General features: G+C 42.0%; 1 protein-coding gene across 1 annotated transcript in view; it reads right to left on the minus strand.

Annotated features, from left to right (window-relative positions):
- The window catches only part of LOC124003576 (copine-9-like), a 186,704-nt gene that overhangs the window by 116,060 nt on the left and 51,050 nt on the right, over positions 1-19,594 (minus strand). The gene's annotated exons all lie outside the window — the stretch shown is intronic.

Below are 19,594 nucleotides of genomic sequence, written 5' to 3' on the forward strand. Positions count from 1 at the left end.
TAAGAAGTTTGTTAAGGGCTCGTGAGTAAGCATTTGAAATCAAATCAAATTTAATTTGTCACATGCACTGAATACAACAGGTGTAGACCTTACAGTGAAATGCTTATTTAACCTGTCTAGGACTGGCCAACAGCCAATGAAATTGCATGGCGCCAAATACAAATCAACAGAGATCTCATAAATCACATTTCTCAAACATACAAGTATTTTACACCATTTTAAAGATAAAATTCTCATTAATCCAGCCACAGTGTCTGATTTCAAAAATGCTTTACAGCGAAAGCTCCACAAATGATTATGTTAGGTCACCACCAACTCAGAGAAAGGCCTCCCCATATTCTCCTTCACCCAAATGCAGACAGCAGATGTTCTGAAAGAGCTGCAAAACCTGGACCCGTACAAATCAGCTGGGCTAGACAATCTGGACCCCCTCTTTCTAAAACTATCCACCGCCATTGTTGCAACCCCTATTACCAGCCTGTTCAACCTCTCTTTCGTATATCGTCCGAGATCCCTAAAGATTGGAAAGCTGCCACGGTCATCCCCCTCTTCAAAGAGGGTGACACCCTAGACCCAAGCTGTTAAAGACCTATATCCATCGCGCCCTGCCTATCTAAAGTCTTCGAAAGCCAAGTTAATAATCAGATCACTGACCATTTCAAATCCCACCGTACCTTCTCCGCTGTGCAATCCGGCTTCCGAGCCGGTCACGGGTGCACCTCAGCCACACTCAAGGTACTAAACGATATCATAACGGCCATCGATAAAAGACAGTACTTTGCAGCCGTCTTCATCGACCTGGCCAAGGCTTTCGACTCAATCAATCACCGTATTCTTATCGGCAGACTCAATAGCCTTGGTTTTTCTAATGACTGCCTCGCCTGGTTCACCAACTACTTTGCAGACAGAGTTCAGTGAGTAAAATCGGAGGGCATGTTGTCCGGACCTCTGGCAGTCTCTATGGGGGTGCCACAGGGTTCAATTCTCGGGCCAACTCTTTTATCTGTATATATCAATGATGCGCTCTTGCTGCGGGCGATTCCCTGATCCACCTCTACGCAGACGACACCCTTCCTTGGACACTGTGCTAACTAACCTCCTAACAAGCTTCAATGCCATAAAACACTCCTTCCGTGGCCTCCAACTGCTCTTAAACGCTAGTAAAACCAAATGCATGCTTTTCAACCGTTCGCTGCCTGCACCCGCACGCCCGACTTCCATCACCACCCTGGACAGTTCCGACCTAGAATATGTGGACAACTATAATTACCTAGGTGTCTGGCTAGACTGTAAACTCTCCTTCCAGACTCATATTAAACATCTCCAATCAAAAATCAAATCTAGAATTGTCTTTCTATTTCGCAACAAAGCCTCCTTCACTCAAGCAGCCAAACTTACCCTAGTAAAAGTGATTACCTTACCAATCCTCGACTTCGGCGATGTCATCTACAAAATTGCTTCCAACACTCTACTCAGCAAACTGGATGCAGTTTATCACAGTGCCATCCGTTTTGTCACTAAAGCACCTTATACCACCCACCACTGTGACTTGTATGCTCTCGTCGGCTGGCACTCGCTACATATTCGTCGCCAGACCCACTGGCTCCAGGTCATCTATCATTCTATGCTAGGTAAAGCCTAATCTCAGTTCACTGGTCACGATAACAACACCCACCCACACGTTCCAGCAGGTATATCTCACTGATCATCCCCAAAGCCAACACCTCATTTGGCCGCCTTTCCTTTCAGTTCTCTGCTGCCAGTGACTGGAACGAATTGCAAAAATCGCTGAAGTTGGAGACTTTTATTTCCATCACCAACTTTAAACATCAACTATCTGAGCAGCTAACCGATCGCTGCAGCTGTACATAGTCCATCTGTAAATAGCCCATCCAATCTATCTACCTCATCCCCATACTGTTTTTATTTTATTTACTTTTCTGCTCTTTTGCACACCAGTATCTCTACTTGCACATCACCATCTGCTCATTTATCACTCCAGTGTTAATCTGCTAAATTGTAACTATTCGCTCCTATCGCCTATTTATTGCCTACCTCCTCATGCCTTCTGCACACACTGTATATAGACACACAATCCCTCATAATGACAAAGCGAAAATATTTTTTGTTTTTTTAGAAATGTTAGCTGATTTATTTAAAAAAATTTTTAAAGATACCTTATTTACATAAGTACACTGTATATGGAGTATACAGCTCATTGAGTGCAGTTTTACTGCCAGCATCGGTCTGTGGTGGTATGTAGACAGCTACAAAAAAATACAGATGAAAACTCTCTAGGTAGATAGTGTGGTATACAGCGTATCATGAGATACTCTACCTCAGGCGAGCAAAGCCTCGAGACTAGATATCGTGCACCAGCTGTTGTTTACATATATGCATAGGCCCTCGCCCAATGTCTTACCAGAGGCTGGTGTTCTATCCTGCTGATGTAGGCTGGTGTTCTAACCCGCCAGCTGTGTGTTTTTAATGTTGTCATTCAGCCACGACTCGATGAAACATAAGATATTACAGGTTTGAATGTCCCGTTGGTAGGATATATGTGCTTTCAGTTCATCCCATTTATTTTTCCAGCGATTGAACATTAGCTAGCAGGACGGAAGGCAAAGGCAGATTAGCCACTCGACACCTGATCTTTTACTTGTGAAATCTCTGTTTCCTTCTCCAGCGAATGATGGGGATCCGGGCCGAGTCAGGTGTCTGTAGTATATCCCTCCCGTCCTATTCATTGAATAAAAACTCTTTGTCTAATCTGAGTTGAGTAATCGCAGTTCTGATGTCCAGCAGCTATTTTCGGTCATAAGAGATGGTAGCAGCAACATGATGTACAAAACAAGTTATGAACTACGTGAAAAAACAAACAAAGTAGCATGGTTGGTTAAGAGCCGATAAGATGGCAGCCATACCCACTGGCGCCATTATGGACAATCACTGTTGCATTCGGCGCATATGATTAATACAATTTGATTTGATACATAACTCACACAGAACAGATAAACATCATGTTTAATAAATAAGCAGCGTGTATATGGATATGAAGGAGGAGACAAGAATGACAAAGACAAATATATGGAGATGGAGTGAATGGTAATGAATTCCAAAAGAGGATCGATTGTATGGACTGAAGTCCCCCATGCCCCCCAACCCCCCTCTTCCACCCACGGGGAAAATTTGACACATTTTTCCTCAAGGCTACCTCGTCATCCCCATGGAGTTCTCTTAAGTGCCAACATGCCGAGTTCCTTTGAAAGGGCTTTTGTTCATGTTCGACAAAAGGAAATCCACTTGCTGTTAAGCTGAACATAATGTAGAATGTTGTGTTTTCTTCTTTACCGCCGGACCTCTCTCTCACTCCCTTTCTATCTGGACCCACTCATTCCTGTCCAAGTGCTTTTGAGGTTAAACCTTGGAAGATGGTGCTCTACCTCGCGCTAAATAGAAACAGTGACCTTGCCAACACCTGGGTCCTTTGGATCGATTTGCCCTTTTGAAGGAGCTCTTCAATAAGACAGAGGAGCCAAACGTTTTCTTGACTGTAATTAACAAGATGAGGTCCTCCGGGACTCCACGGTATAGTCTAAATTAAATACAAAAGCCATTTAAAGGGCAGCTAAATTGGGTACTTTGATAGTTGATTTTATTGATGGTGTACATAGTGTTGATAAGTAGGCAATTCCCTGCACGCTTCAAGACATACACCTCTATTAAATTGGGTTCCCAGGAGAAATGACTGCAATGTTCAGTGAGTGACAAGGCCATTGGATGAGATTCAGGTCAGAGAGCCAATTGCTGTCCTAATAGGATATTGCAAAGCCCTATGGACCCACCAGGTCCAGGGACAATATACAGTTGATGTCGGAAGTTTACATACACCTTAGCCAAATATATTTAAACTCAGTTTTTCACAATTCCTGACATTTAATCCTAGTAAACATTCCCTGTCTTAGGTCAGATAGGATCACCACTTTATTTTAAGAATGTGGAATGTCAGAATAATAGTAGAGAAGAATGAGAAGAACTCCAATACCTTGACTTTGTTGTCTTTAAGCCATTTTGCCACAACTTTGGAATTATTCTTGGGGTCATTGTCCATTTGGAACACCCATTGTGACCAAGCCTGAACTTCCTGACTGATGTCTTGATGTTGCTTCAATATATACACATAATTTTCCTTAATCATGATGCAATCTATTTTGTGAAGTGCACCAGTCCCTCCTGCAGCAAAGCACCCCCACAACATGATGCTGCCACCCCCATGCTTCACGGTTGGGTTGGTGTTCTTTGGCTTGCAAAGCCTCCCCCTTTTTCCTCCAAACATAACAATGGTCATTATGGCCAAACAGTTCTATTTTTGTTTCATCAGGCCAGAGGACATTTCTCCAAAAAGTAAGATCTTTGTCCCGTGTGCAGTTGCAAACCATAGTCTGTGTTTTTATGGCGGTTTTTGACCAGTGGCTTAAAATCAAATCAAATCAAATTTTATTTGTCACATACACATGGTTAGCAGATGTTAATGTGAGTGTAGCGAAATGCTTGTGCTTCTAGTTCCGACAATGCAGTGATAACCAACAAGTAATCTAACTAACAATTCCAAAACTACTGTCTTATACACAGTGTAAGGGGATAAGGAACATGTACATAAGGATATATGAATGAGTGATGGTACAGAGCAGCATACAGTAGATGGTATCGAGTACAGTATATACATATGAGATGAGTGTGTAGACAAAGTAAACAAAGTGGCATAGTTAAAGTGGCTAGTGATACATGTGTTACATAAGGATGCAGTCGATGTTGTAGAGTACAGTATATACATATGCATATGAGATGAATAATGTAGGGTAAGTAACATTATATAAGGTAGCATTGTTTAAAGTGGCTAGTGATATATTTATATTTTGCTTCTTCCTTGCTGAGCGGCCTTTCAGGCTATGTTGATATAGGAGTAGTTTTACTCTGGATATAGATACTTTTGTACCGGTTTCCTCCAGCATCTCACAAGGTCCTTTGCTGTTGTTCTGGGATTGATTTGCACTTTTCGCACCAAAGTACGTTCATCTCTAGGAGACAGAACGCGTCCCCTTCCTGAGCGGTATGACGGCTGCGTGGTCCCATGGTGTTTATACTTGCGTACTATTGTTTGTACAGATGAACGTGGTACCTTCAGGCGTTTGGAACTATAGTTTGTCAACAAGAAATGTGTGGAGTGGTTGAAAAATGAGTTTTAATGACTCCAACCTAAGTGTACGTAAACTTCTGACTTCAACTGTAGGTAGTGTAAAAGGGTGAGAAAGATTGAGTTGTCAAAAGGACACTGTCAAACACAAAGTCACGTATAAAGCGAAAGATGTGTGAATGTTACAATGAATGCCTTCACTCTTGAACTCCTTGATTCCCACCGTATCCCCGGTGCACTTTGGACTTCTAACCCTTTTACATTGTGTGTTTGAGCTACAGACTTCTGTACCATTGGATTAGTCTATTTCATATGCATCTGCATAGATACCAACCGCTAGTCTGTCTGATAAATGAGAGCTTGATCCCGAAGGGTTCCAGGGCAGGGTCTTCTCACAAAAAAACTTCTGTAGACTCTGACATACACGTACATTATTTATTTTATTTTATTTTACCTTTATTTAACCAGGCAAGACAGTTAAGAACATATTCTTATTTTCAATGACGGCCTGGGAACAGTGGGTTAACTGCCTGTTCAGGGGCAGAACGACAGATTTTTACCTTGTCAGCTCGGGGGTTTGAACTCACAACCTTGCGGTTACAAGTACAACGCTCTAACCACTAGGCTACGCTGCCGCCCCATTACATGTAATCTGTTTTGTTCTATGACACTCACAAGCCACACAAGAGTAGTTAGGAGGCAAGGAGCTTCTACATAGATCGTAGGCAATTCCAGGACATAGTGTCTATAATACTGAAATAAACTCACATAGTTGCTGTCACGAATTCCAAACTCACAAAGTTATCACTCACTTGTTGGATATTCATTTCATTTCCCACTGAGCAAACCATTTCTGTACTAAATGTATTTTTATAAGGTCTTTGCTTGGCAGACCTGATCTGAATGCAACTGTTTTGCGTTTTACTTGTAGCCTTGGTTGACCTGAAAAGAAAATGGTAAAACATTTCATTGTTATGCTAAAGATAATGGCTGGACATGCAAAAATAGTGAAGAAATGCAGAGGTAGTGAAAAAAACATAGATTTGCTGGGGTCCTCGGGCCTGATGAGGTTTTAACGAAAGGGCTCATAAAGGATTATGTTGCTGTCCCTCTAGGAGAACCCTTTTGGTTCTAGGTAGTTTCTTTTTTCTAAGGGCTTGGCTTGGGCCTATGAAAATGTAAGATATCATTCAAAAGTATTTAGCAAAAGAACTGAAAGCTAGGGGCTAATGTGTATCACGAGGGAAAGTAGAGGGGCTCTCCTGAAGACCAAGAAAGCTATAGCAACCACATTATCAAAATCTACCAAAATGGCAGAGAGCCGAGCTCCCCACCATCAAACAATAAGCTTTCTACAGTATCTCTAAACTCCAGAGCCTTTCTCACTTTTATTATTATCTCCCTCTCTACTCTCCCGCTAATGAATCATCCATCTCTCTTGATACATCACTTTCAATCGGAATTCCCCCTTACTTGCTTACTATAAATCCCATCTCTGGCGATGTAAAATTTAATGCAGAGCCTGGCTTCGGTGGTATCAAATAAAATTACCGCACAGTAGGATAAGGCTGGTAATGATTGCAAAATTAGATTTAGCACCATGAGGAGCGATAGACTCGCCCAGAAATTGGATAGCCCTCATTTACATGGCAGACCACAGACAAACATGGGGCAGTTCTTTGTAATTGAGACAAAGGACCGGCATTAAGCACATTGTGATGTCCTGGGAGATGGGGCATGAATTACCACGAATTACCACATTGTTGCAAAGAAAATCCTAACGAGAGGGAAACATTATTGTTTTCTGTTATGCGCATTTGCTGGGAGGCAAATGATCCTATTCAGAGGCCGAATATACAAAACCTTAATTGCAGGCACAGATCAACGCATGGGCATACCTGGGCTGACGGGAAACCCAGAAAAAGTGATAGCGGCTAGGGGCCCATGGAATGGGTTATTATCCGTGCCCGCTTAATTACATTTATCAACAACAACAACAACAAAAGGCCTTTATAGGCTGCTGTAGCCACAAACCAGTAGCACAGCACCAACTCTGGCTCTTCAGTTCTTCTATTCTTTTAGTTCTACCCCACTGATACAGGGCTGTGGTGGGATAGGCTGCCTTTGATACTAAGTGAACCACTATCTTCAATAATTGAGGCAGAGCTAGAGGCTCCTTCTACTTCCATCTTGGTGTGAGTCAAGAGACTTGGCCTTATTTGCCTTTTGGCCGCAGGAGGAACAGCACTAGACAATTGCAGGATCACCGTCAATCCCCCCTAGACTACAGTCAAGCATGTTCTGGAAGAGTTTAGCAACTACATGTTATATAGAAGCAAACTACTGTATAGGATCAACAACTATAGATTTAAAAACTATAGGGTCATACTATAGCAGGGGTCTCCAACCTTTTCTAGTATGAGAGATGCTTAAAGAAAAACAAAATAAGTTGCGAGCTACTCGTTTCTTTCTAGCTTTCAAATAGGTACATTCTCTTTTTCTCTTACCTCCAACAACCCTTCCTTGGTGTACAAAGAGATGTGTTTTCTGTCAATATACCTGGTAGAATAATGGTTCATTAACAACTCTAAGGGGGTTTTGTATTTTCCCGAATTCTGGTTTTGATTTTTCACTTTCAGAAGAGAAACAACAAAATGAATACATTTAGATTTTTAAGTGGAATTCGACTTCAATTGCACATCTAGGAGAGGAATGTGTTTGGCTAGCAATGTTTCTGTACTGCTGCTGCACATGTCATGACAGAGTTAAAAAAAACAATCCCAGATTGATACAAATAATCATGATATACAGTTCTGTCAAGTAAGCCTACTTTGCAGTTAACTGTTGAACTCTGATACGCTCTGATAGCATTTTCTAAGTGACACCTGTATTGTACACTACCTTCATGAAATACATTTTGATGTCAAAACTATAAGTCCTACAAACACATGGTTAGCACATTTAGAACGGTAAGAACTGTGGGGTCTTGATACAGGAAACAAAGGGACTATTACAAAGCCAGAGCAACAACAATCAAAGAAAAGCTAAATGTTCCAATTGTCCCCATGTTGGGTAATAAGATATTTGAAAGACTACTGTAGGTTTGAAATAAAAGATGTCAACGATTACTGTTCCAAAAGGATTTAAAAAAGAACATAAATAAATGTTATATCCATTAATTAATGCTGGTGCTCAAAACGTGCAAATTCCGTTAGAAAGGTGTCCATTATTAAAGTGCAGGGCTTGTGCAATGTGCCATGCCTTTATTTTTTGTCTTACAGGAATGACATACATATGAGAAGAAAACTAAAGTCGCTTCCTTTAAGTACAATTCCTGTATGATACCCAGTTCGTCCACTAGACAGCAGAAGATGATCACATGAAGTCCATGACACCTTGAAACCAGATGCGTCTGGTTTGGGTAGTGACTCACTGTGACAAAATGCCTGAATGTATTTTCAAGCCTGACATCTTAAAATTACCCAAGTTGTCAAGTTTGTTTTTTGAAATAACACCCAAACAGGTGAGGAAACAAATGTATTTTCCCATTCATTTTTCCCATTGTAAACGATGAGTTAGATAAACAGCGCATATGGAAGATGCATTCAAGGTAATATAGATGGAGAAAGAAATGTACTACATTACGATGACCACCAGGTGTACCCTTTATATATATTTGATTTTTGGATAGTTTGTGGGTTGTTATTCTACGTTTAGTTGCCTGTTTGCACTAGTCATATAGCTTGGAGGCAGGTGGAGATAGCACGGGAGGAACGGCGACGATGTGAGGGTACACGGCTAGCACGGAAGCCTGAGAGGCAGCCCCAATCATTTTTTGGGGGGAGGAAAACGAGGAGATTGCATGAGTCAGGTCGGAGACCTGAGCCAACTCCTTGTGCTTACTGTGGGGAGTGTGTTACTGGCCAGGCACCGTGTAATGCGGTGGAGCGCATGGTGTCTCCAGTGCGCTATTCTAGTCCGGTGCGCTCGATTCCAGCTCCTCGCATTGGCCCGGCTAGAATGGGCATCAAGCCAGGAAGGAGGGTGCTGGCTCAGTGCTCCTGGTCTCCAGTGTACCTCCTTGGACCAGGGTTATCCTGCGCCGGCTTAGCGTACTGTGTCTCCGGTGAGTCTACACAGCCAAGTACGTCCTATGCCAGCGCCCTGCATTTTCAGGGCAAAAATAAACATCCAGTCAGGATGGGTTGTGTCAGCTCTACACTCCAGACCTCCAGTACGCCTTCACAGTCCAGTATGTCCTGTTCCTCCCCCCCGCACTCGCCCTGGGGTGTGTGTCACCAGCCCAGTACCACCAGAGCCGACACCACGCACCAGGCCTATAGTGCGCCTCGGTAGTCCAGTACGCCCTGTCCCTGCTCCTCGCACTCACCCTGAGGTACGTGTCCCCAGCCCGGTACCACCAGTGCCGGCACCACGCACCAGGCCTACAGTGCGCCTCGGCAGTTCAGAACGTCCAGCGACATTTCACAGACCGGAATGATCCCAAACACACCGCCCGGGCAACGAAGGAGTGGCTTCGTAAGAAGCATTTCAAGGTCCTGGAGTGGCCTAGAGAGCCTCCAGATCTCAACCCCATAGAAAATATTTGGAGGGAGTTGAAAGTCCGTGTTGCCCAGCAACAGCCCCAAAACATCACTGCTCTGGAGGAGATCTGCATGAAGGAATGGGCCAAAATACCAGCAAAAGTGTGTGAAAACCTTGTGAAGACTTACAGAAAACGTTTGACCTCCGTCATTGCCAACAAAGGGTATATAACAAAGTATTGAGATAAACTTTTGTTATTGACCAAATACTTATTTATTTTCCACCATAATTTGCAAATAAATTCATAAAAAATCCTACAATGTGATTTTCTGGATTTTTTTTCTCATTTTGTCTGGCATAGTTGAAGTGTACCTATGATGAAAATTACAGGCCTCTCTCATCTTTTTAAGTGGGAGAACTTGCACAATTGATGGCTGACTAAATACTTTTTTGCCCCACTGTATAATTTTTTTAACCTTTATTTAACCAGGCAAGTCAGTCAAGAACACATTCTTATTTTCAATGACGGCCTGTGAACAGTGGGTTAACTGCCTGTTCAGGGGCAGAACGACAGATTTGTACCTTGTCATCTCGGGGGTTTGAACTCGCAACCTTCCGGTTACTAGTCCAATGCTCTAACCACTAGGCTACCCTGCCGCCCCCATAATAGCATGTCATCTGCGTAGAGTGAAATTGTATGCGCTAAGCCCCCTCTTCAAATACCTTTGATAGTGGTGTTATTACGTATTGTTATGGCTAAAGGCTCAATTGCGAGGGCAAACAGCCGAGGGGATAGAGGACAACCCTTTTTTGTTGGAAATGGGATAAAAGGTTATTATTTTGCTATTATTTGTGCGTTAGGGGAGCCATAGGGGAGGAGTAAACATATCAAGTATGTTATAAAGATGTCTGATGTTGAAAAAATAATGACCATTTTTAATGAAACCAGTTTGATCTGTAAAGATAATGGAGGGCAGGACTGACTCAAAACGGCAGGCAATCATCTTAGAAAGTAACTTTACTTGGCAATTCAGTAAAGAAATTGGCCTATATGAACCACTATCGAGAGTTTTTTTTTGCCTTTTTCCGAACAAGTTAAATACACGCTTGTCTCATTGTTGAGGGTAAATCATTTGAGGAGAATGATTCCTCATACGGAAAGCAAGAGAGGAGAGAGTTGATCTGAGAATAATTAGAGAATTTGCTGGGAAAGTCCAGGGGATTTACCACACTGCATAGATTTAATTGCTAATACAATCTCTTCTACAGAGAACTGATCTTCTAATTCAGCAGCTATCTTAGGTTCAACTGTAGGAATATCTTAGTTCTCAGAGAAGGTGTTGAGTAAGGTAACATTACCAGCAGATTCCAGAGTGTAAAAATTATGAAATCATGACTTGACCTCTAAATTATCAATACATTTGTTTCCCCATCTCGTCAGTTATCTCAGGTACGGTTTGATTTGCGGTTCTCTGACGCAGCTGGTGTGCTAGCATTTTCCCTGATTTCTCTCCATGTTCATCATTTTTGTATAGAGATTTACTAATTACATTTTCAGCTTGTCGAGTTGACATTATATGGGGTTTGATTAAGCTCGAGAAATAGCTCAATTTGAGATTATATGAAAGCAACAATGGTATCTTTTGATAGCAGTAGTGAGTTATGCCGCTAAGGGCGATAATTAGGTTTGTATTTGGTATAAGTCGTTTCATAGTAAGAGGAGAATTATCTGAAATGACTATAGCTTGGTAATCACACCAAGTAGTTGATACGTGAGAAGGTCTTGTGAACTGGTGAGAAAAAAAGAATACTCCCCAGCTGTGGGACTCCAGGAACGCCTCGCATCAGATATGCCATATGTCTTAAGAAATAGCTGAATTGTGGATACTGTCTTTGATGAAGATGATACCTTCGGAGAGCTACGATCCAGATTGGGCGACAGTACACAATTCATATCACCACCTAGTATTATGTGGTGTGTCCATATTTGGTAATCGAGAAAATACAGCTGTGAAGAATGAACTATTATCCTAATTTGGTACATAAATGTTAGCCAAGATAACAGGTGTATTATACAGTCTTCCTACTACAATAATGAAATGGCCTGCTGAGTCTGCCTCTAAACTTGACATTGCGACTGGTATGTTTTGACAAAATGGCTGCTCCTCTAGTTTCAGAATAAAAATTGGAATGATATGATTGACCCATCCACCTTCCTTTTAAACGAGAGTGGTAGAAAGTGCGGAGATGTGTCTCCTGAAGAAAGGCGATATCTACAGTACCAGTTAAAAGTTTGGACACACCTACTCATTCAAGAGTTTTTCTTTATTTTTAGTTATATTGTGACATGGTAGGGGTGGTATAGACGATAGCACAATTTGGTAAAAGACCATGCCAATATTATGGCAAGAACAGCTCAAATAAGTAAAGAGAAATGACAGTCCATCACTACTTTAAGACATGAAGGTTAGTCAATGTTTCCTCAAGTGCAGTCGCAAAAACCATCAAGCGCAATGATGAAACTGCCTCTCAGGAGGAACGCCACAGGAAAGGAAGACCCAGAGTTACCTCTGCTGCAGCCCAAATAAAGGCTTCACAGAGTTCAAGTAACAGACTGTGTGAATCAGGTCTTCTTGGTCAAATTGCAGCAAATAAACCATTATTAAAGGACACCAATAAGAAGAAGAGACTTGCTTGGGCCAAGAAACACGAGCAATGGACATTAGACCGGTGGAAATCTGTCCTTTGGTCTGATGAGTCCAAATTTGCGATTTTTGGTTCCAACCGCCGTGTCTTTGTGAGACACAGAGTAGCTGAACGGATGATCTCTGCATGTGTGGTTCCCACCATGAAGCATGGAGGAGGAGGTGTGGTTGCGTGGGGGTGCTTTTCTGGAGAAACTGTCAGTGATTTATTTAGAATTCAAGGCACACTTAAACAGCATGGCTATTACAGCATTCTGCAGCGTTATGCCATCCCATCTGGTTTGCACTTAGTTGGACTGTCATTTGTTTTTCAAGAGGACAATGACCCAACACACCTCTAGGCTGTGTAAGGGCAATTTGACCAAGGCGGAGTGTGATGGAGTGCTGCATGCATCAGATGACCTGGCCTCAACAATCACCCGACCTCAACCCAATTGAGATGGTTTGTTGGCTTTTTTGCTTGAAAACACAGATGTGAGCGGTCTACAAGGACGTCTTTATCCAATGTGAGGGCTTCCTTCAATAACTTTGTGACCGATGAAGTAGAACTTGAGCCCGGGTCCTCAGCTACCAACATTATCCTGATATTGGATCTTCGCAGATAACCTTGCAAATGTATGCAATGTTCCTTAAGGCTAGTCACATCAGTTGAGAGGCTTCTTAACAGCGGTTTGTAGCGTAGTCGTGTCGTCTGAGCATATTGACAAGCATTGTTCCATGTCGGAGACATTTTTCTTAACTGTATCCAGTTCAGTAAGAACTATTGCTGCATGCTTTACGAGTTCATTTTTGACTGCTTGTAACTCTGACTTGTTAATTCAATTAAAGTCCTCACTGAGCGCCTCCTTGAGTTCCGACTTGAGTTTAGATTCAATTTCCGCTCTGAGGGCAGCAAGAATCCCAGCCTTGAAATCATCTGTGTTTTTTTCGCTGACCCGAGGGGAGGAGCCGATGCCCCCACTTGTTGAAGAACTCGAGCTCCTGGTCTTGGGCCTAGTGTTTTCTCTTTTGTCAGTGACTCCGCTGAACTTTAAATCAAAAATAGTTGAAAAAAGTTGAAAAAAGTAAAGCATCTCATTCAAAGGCTGTGTTTCCTAGTTATTTATGGGTCAAAGCGCAAAGAAAGTATTAAATAAATGCAATTTCAGCAGGAGCTCGGAAAAACGTGACCTTCTACATTTGCTCACTAGCGCCCCGTTATGTTTGGATTTTTAAACCAATAGTGGCTAACCAGGGGTGTGATAATTTAAATTTGGCTTTGGTTGGATATTAGCCAGTAGCTTGCAACGTCTGATTTGTTTTTAGCGGTGGAAGATTTGTTTATGATAGTTTGCGTGGAATGTGAAAAATGCATGTACTTCTCTGAAATGTTTGGCAAGCTACTCATAGGTGGTAGCTTGAGATCGATTTGATAGATTCCCCTGTACTATTGTATTGAAAGCGTCTGTTTTATGCCTAGAAGGCAACCTTCCAACGATAGTGTTACTTCCAACTCTCTCTCAGCAAGATGTTAAAAAAACAAAACACTATCTTTCTGACCCGAACCTCTTCAAAGTTCTTTCATCTTCCATTTTGTTTTCTATCCTTTTCTACTTGTGCATCAGACAGTCATGGTAATTTCCAGTAGAAAATTGTCTGAACTCCCCTACACTTTTGACAAGTCATTTGACTTGGGAGAGCCGAATGACGTACCATTGCTTCTCTGTTCTCACCGCTCGAAGTGGGTAGCTGAGTTCTCTTTTCAAAAGAACACAGCTACTTCTCGGAACGCAAGGTAATTGACCTGAGGATAGGATCCTCATAATTCAAGAAAGGTATGGCAAATAAAGACAGGAGTCACGCACATCAGTGGGCCCCATGCCTATATTGAAACATCTACATGATACGGCTGAGCATCATAGACAGTATTATATATCTTTTGTATTTTTCCTATGCCCTCTCATAGCCTTGCTATACAGTGATACACTAGATATAACAGAGTGGGAAGCCTTTCTGTGACGTAACTGACTCTTCCTCTCCCACTCTTCTTCTATACAATGATTCCTTTAGAAATACAAGAGAAAAGGATATTGTCTACCTTTGGAAATCAAATCAGATTGAAAGGTAGAAATAAAAACAAGTATGTATAGATTAGATAACCTGCTCCATCTAGTTTCAAAGTGTATAGTACAGCTCTGAATTTATTCATTAATGTGTGGATTTGATTCCCCTATCGAATGAGACTCATATTTCAACTTCAATGACCAGATCAAATGGGCTCATTCTAATATATACAACTCCCTTGGGGTAATCCACGTAGTCCCGTATCTCTATCCATATCTCGAAGCCCTTACAGTACCTCCACAGCACTATCCACCTTCGCTATCTATTGTGATTCAGATGCTAAAAATAATCTCTAGAGGGAAGGGGGTGGTTAAATTATTCATCCACCTCCGCCAGGGGATCTCTCCCTGTTATTGGAGCCACCTCTTGTGACCCCTTATCAGGGAGACCACAGCTGTAGCGCTCCCCTGGTGCCTTGAAGATCCATATCTGGACTATCCTGGAAATGCAATAGGCACCCAGTTTATTTCCACATACCCCCTCGGTCCTCACTTAGGTATGTTGCACAGATGACGGTTATTTCCATCATACAATAAGTTGATATCAATCAATATGTTGATACACAGGGTTGAGAATAGCCGTCAATAGCCGGGTATGGCCAGTGTTTCATCAACATGCTATTGATTGAGGAGCGCCAAAAGGTCACAAGATGTGCCACAATAATTATCTTTCTCCGTCACCGAACAAGCTGAGTCATTATTCTCGGCGGTGCCATTTACGCACGTCAATGCCCCTAGTCTACCACCACGTCGTGAACATCGTAATAAATGGACTTTATTGCACTGGTGGTTAATAAATCTTCTTCGGGATCGATGTCCCTTCCATGGGACGGTTGAGCTAACGTAGACTAATGCAATTAGCATGAGGTTGTAAGTAACAAGAACATTTCCCAGGACATAGACATATCTGATATTGGCAGAAAACTTAAATTCTTGTTAACCTAACTGCACTGTCCAATTTACAGTAATACAGTGAAAGAATACCATGCTATTGTTTGAGACTGCACAATTTTGAACATGAAAAGTTATTAATAAACAAATTAGGCACATTTGGGCAGTCTTGATACAACATTTTGAACAGAAATGCAATGGTTCATTGGATCAGTCTAAAACTTTGCACAAACACTGATGCCATCTAGTGGCCAAAATCTAAATTACACCTGGGCTGGAATAATACATTGTGGCCTTTATCTTGATGATGGTACAAAAAAATACAAAATAACGGTTGTTTTTTTACTTTGTATTATCTTTTACCAGATCGATTGTGTTTTATTCTACTACATTCCTTTCACATTTCCATAAACTTCAAAGTGTTTCCTTTCAAATGGTACCAAGAATATGCATGTCGTTGGTTAAGGGCCTGAACTACAGGCAGTTAGATTTGGATATGTCATTTTAGGCGAAAATTGAAAAAAAAGGGGCTAATCCTTTTAACTACCGTGTTGACCCCATTTCCAGTTCACGGGGCAGTAAATATGGTGGCACACTTTCGTACTTTGCGTCAGGCACTTACAGATGTAGGATCTTCATGTGATCACTCTTTTGTTGCTGATAACTTCCCTGAACAGCAAACTTGTAGTGTATTCGAGGTTTAAAAAGGCTTATAATGTTTGTAATTTTCACTTTAAAATGTCACATTTGATTTGCCCTGACAAAAAAATGTATCAACCCCTTGTTCTGTTCTGAACAAACAGAGTAAAAACTCAAACAGATACCTAGGAAAAGCTCTACAAAAAAATTTCATTAATTATAATCCACATAATAATTCACATTTCCAATTGCAGGATTATTTTCCTGCTGAAGCAAACTGGCTCAAATTAAGCTCCTACATCTGTATGTAGCACCTGTTCTTGATTTCGTGTTTCAAACTTTTGATTATTTGTGTCCTTGTTTGACATTTTACTGCACTGTTACAAGTAACACAAGCATTTCGCTGCACCCTCTATAACATCTGCTAAACTGTGTACGTGACCAATAATCTTTGATTTGATTTATGTAGCACACGCGCTAGCCGTTAATGAGCCATCAATCCATCACATATTAGCAAACCACATTAGTACACTAATTAGGGCACATTCATTAATGTGAAGCGTCACTCCTGTTGTTAGGGAATTTACTCCTGTTGTTAGGGAATTTACTCCTGTTGTTAGGGAATCTTCAGGTTGCCACTTTAGGGGGTTTTCAGCTGCCAGAGGTGAGATTGCACTTTTAAGTGTGCCATTTAAAGATGTTTTAAGTCTGAAGTTTAAAAAAATATATAACATATATATATTTTTTTATTGAACCTTTATTTAACTAGGCAAGTTGGTTAAGAACAAATTCTTATTTACAATGATGGCCTACCCCGGCCAAACCCAGACAACTCTGGGCTAATTGTGCACCTGTTACGTCCGTCGTCGGAATGAGACCAAAGCAGCGTGGAAAGTGTACATCTTTCTTTATTTTAGATGAACACCCAAAAACAACAAAAGATAAACGAACGTAACGTTCTGCAGGCTACACAGTAACTGAACAAAAACAAGATACCACAAACTCAGGTGGAAAACAGGCTGCCTAAGTATGATTCTAAATCAGAGACAACGATAGACAGCTGCTTCTGATTGGGAACCATACCCGGCCAAAAAAAAATAGAAAACTAGAATGCCCACCCAAATAGAGAAATAAACAGGTTCTCTAAGGTCAGGGCCTGACAGCGCCGCCCTATGGGACTCCCAATCACGGCCGGATGTGATACAGCCTGGATTTGAACCAGGGACGGTAGTGACGCCTCTTGCACTGAAATGCAGTGCCTTAGACTGCTACGCCACTCGGGAGCCAAAAAATATGAGGATCTTTTATGTGTGAAGGACAACATCAGAGATGATCAGAGATGATCCGAGATGCGGATCAGCCTGTCAGCAAAGAAAATGTGTGACAGCCAAGAGTGACAGTCAGTCAGTCAGTCTTGTGTGTGTGTGTGTGTGTGTGTGTGTGTGTGTGTGTGTGTGTGTGTGTGTGTGTGTGTGTGTGTGTGTGTGTGTGTGTGTGTGTGTGTGTGTGTGTGTGTGTGTGTGTGTGTGTGTGTGTGTGTGTGTGTGTGTGTGTGTGTGTGTGTGTGTGTGTGTGTAATTGTATTACTGAATAATTCACCTCTATTGATTTATTTTCCACAGGAGACTAGGACTCATCTCAAAGCATGGCTGCTTTCCCAGGGGAAGGGGTTTGCCAAACCTGAGAACTCAACGTGTGCATGTGCCTGTGCCGGTAAGACACTCTCGCCAATGGAACCATAAATGGTACTTTTGACGGGGATCCTGATTTAATCCCTGCACAAACCCTACGCATTTCCGCTCCCTCTACGTTGTCTCCCTTCCTCTGCTCCTATCCTGTCCTAAAAATAATACAAGGACTTTGAAATTCTGTTATTATCCAATTACAGTATATTGAATTTTGACTGTGGTATGTGTGACAGAGGTATATGTGTTTATGTGTGTGTGTGTGTGTGTGTGTGTGTGTGTGTGTGTGTGTGTGTGTGTGTGTGTGTGTGTGTGTGTGTGTGTGTGTGTGTGTGTGTGTGTGTGTGTGTGTGTGTGCGTGAATCAATGGGAGCAGGATCAAGGCTGGTGTAAAGTGTTTGTTCTCACTCCTCTCTGATAGGGCTCGTCCCACTCCTTCCTCTTGCCATGGAGAGGAGAATATTTCCAACACAACCCCCACACTCAACTCCAGCACATATAACCACCATCACTCAATTTAGGAAAAGACTGATGAAACCCTCTTCAATCTATTCCTGCACAGTGGACAATAGTGTGAGGTTTTCAATCAGTACAGGAAGACCTGATGTTATTATGATCCACGTGACTTTGGGCAATTCTGATTCTGAAGAGTACTGTTTTCTTTATAAGCAACTCTCTTTAAAAGCACATCTTTTGTCGGCTCCTCCTCTTATGACCAAGATCATTTTTTCTTAAAATAATGTTTGACTTTCTTCCTCCTGCTTGACAAGATTTGAACGAAATACAACAACCGCTGTTGTATGCCTTCCGACTACACTGGTATCAGTACTTCTGTTACATTATTTGCCTCTCCTTGTTTGTCTAATGCTTTCTGTCTACGTGTTGGATCTGGCAGTGGTGATCGGTTGGTGTTTTGACGGCTGTATTGATTGTGTGTGTGTGTGTGTGTGTGTGTGTGTGTGTGTGTGTGTGTGTGTGTGTGTGTGTGTGTGTGTGTGTGTGTGTGTGTGTGTGTGTGTGTGTGTGTGTGTGTGTGTGTGTGTGTGTGTGTGTGTGTGTGTGTGTGTGTGTGTGTGTGTGTGTGTGGTCTAATCAATGTGACAGATCTGGGGGTGGTTCGGCCCCGGCTACCTCAACCTGCCCCACGCTGGGGCCTCTGCTCTTCTCCTCTTCTCCTCCTCCGGCCTCCTGCTGAGGCTATCGATCCCCCCTTCACTGGGGGAGAAGTGAAGTTTGGACAGTAACATCCCACAACAGCCCGCAACTCACTCCAACCCTGGCTTCTACTGTGAGCTGCCTTCGCAGTGGGGAGAGAGCTGGGAGTGGATTTGAGGCAAATGGGAGCTATAATGTTGGTTTGAAAGTAGTTTGTTGACTTTAACTTTATAGGGACCTAACTTTATCGGTCAGACTTTTCCAGATAAGTCAAAAAGTAATTATCCTGCAAAATGCTGCAAGAATGCGCTTTTGATTCAACGTTCTTAACCAATAAGATGATGTTAATGCTGTAAATGTCATAAGTACAGTGGTACATAGAGGTGAGAGGATCATATTGGTCTACATGTCTTCTTATCGATGTGAAACAGGGATGTACTACCTGTGCTTGTCTAATAAGAACACAGATTTTCATTGTCTGTTGCAAAATGTTTTGTTACGATGTGCCCAACTGAACACGACCCTGGTTTGATTGAATTGGGCCTTTAGTAAGTCAAGAGATTATTACGAGTGGAGGAGTGAACATGTCTAATGAAACCTCTAGAGTCATTGTCTGATGGACAGGAGTATAAAAGAGAGGAGGGGAAGGAAAACAAGAGGAGGAATGGAATATAGGGA

Source organism: Oncorhynchus gorbuscha, linkage group LG18, assembly GCF_021184085.1.
Source record: "Oncorhynchus gorbuscha isolate QuinsamMale2020 ecotype Even-year linkage group LG18, OgorEven_v1.0, whole genome shotgun sequence".
Taxonomy (NCBI): Eukaryota; Metazoa; Chordata; class Actinopteri; order Salmoniformes; family Salmonidae; genus Oncorhynchus; species Oncorhynchus gorbuscha.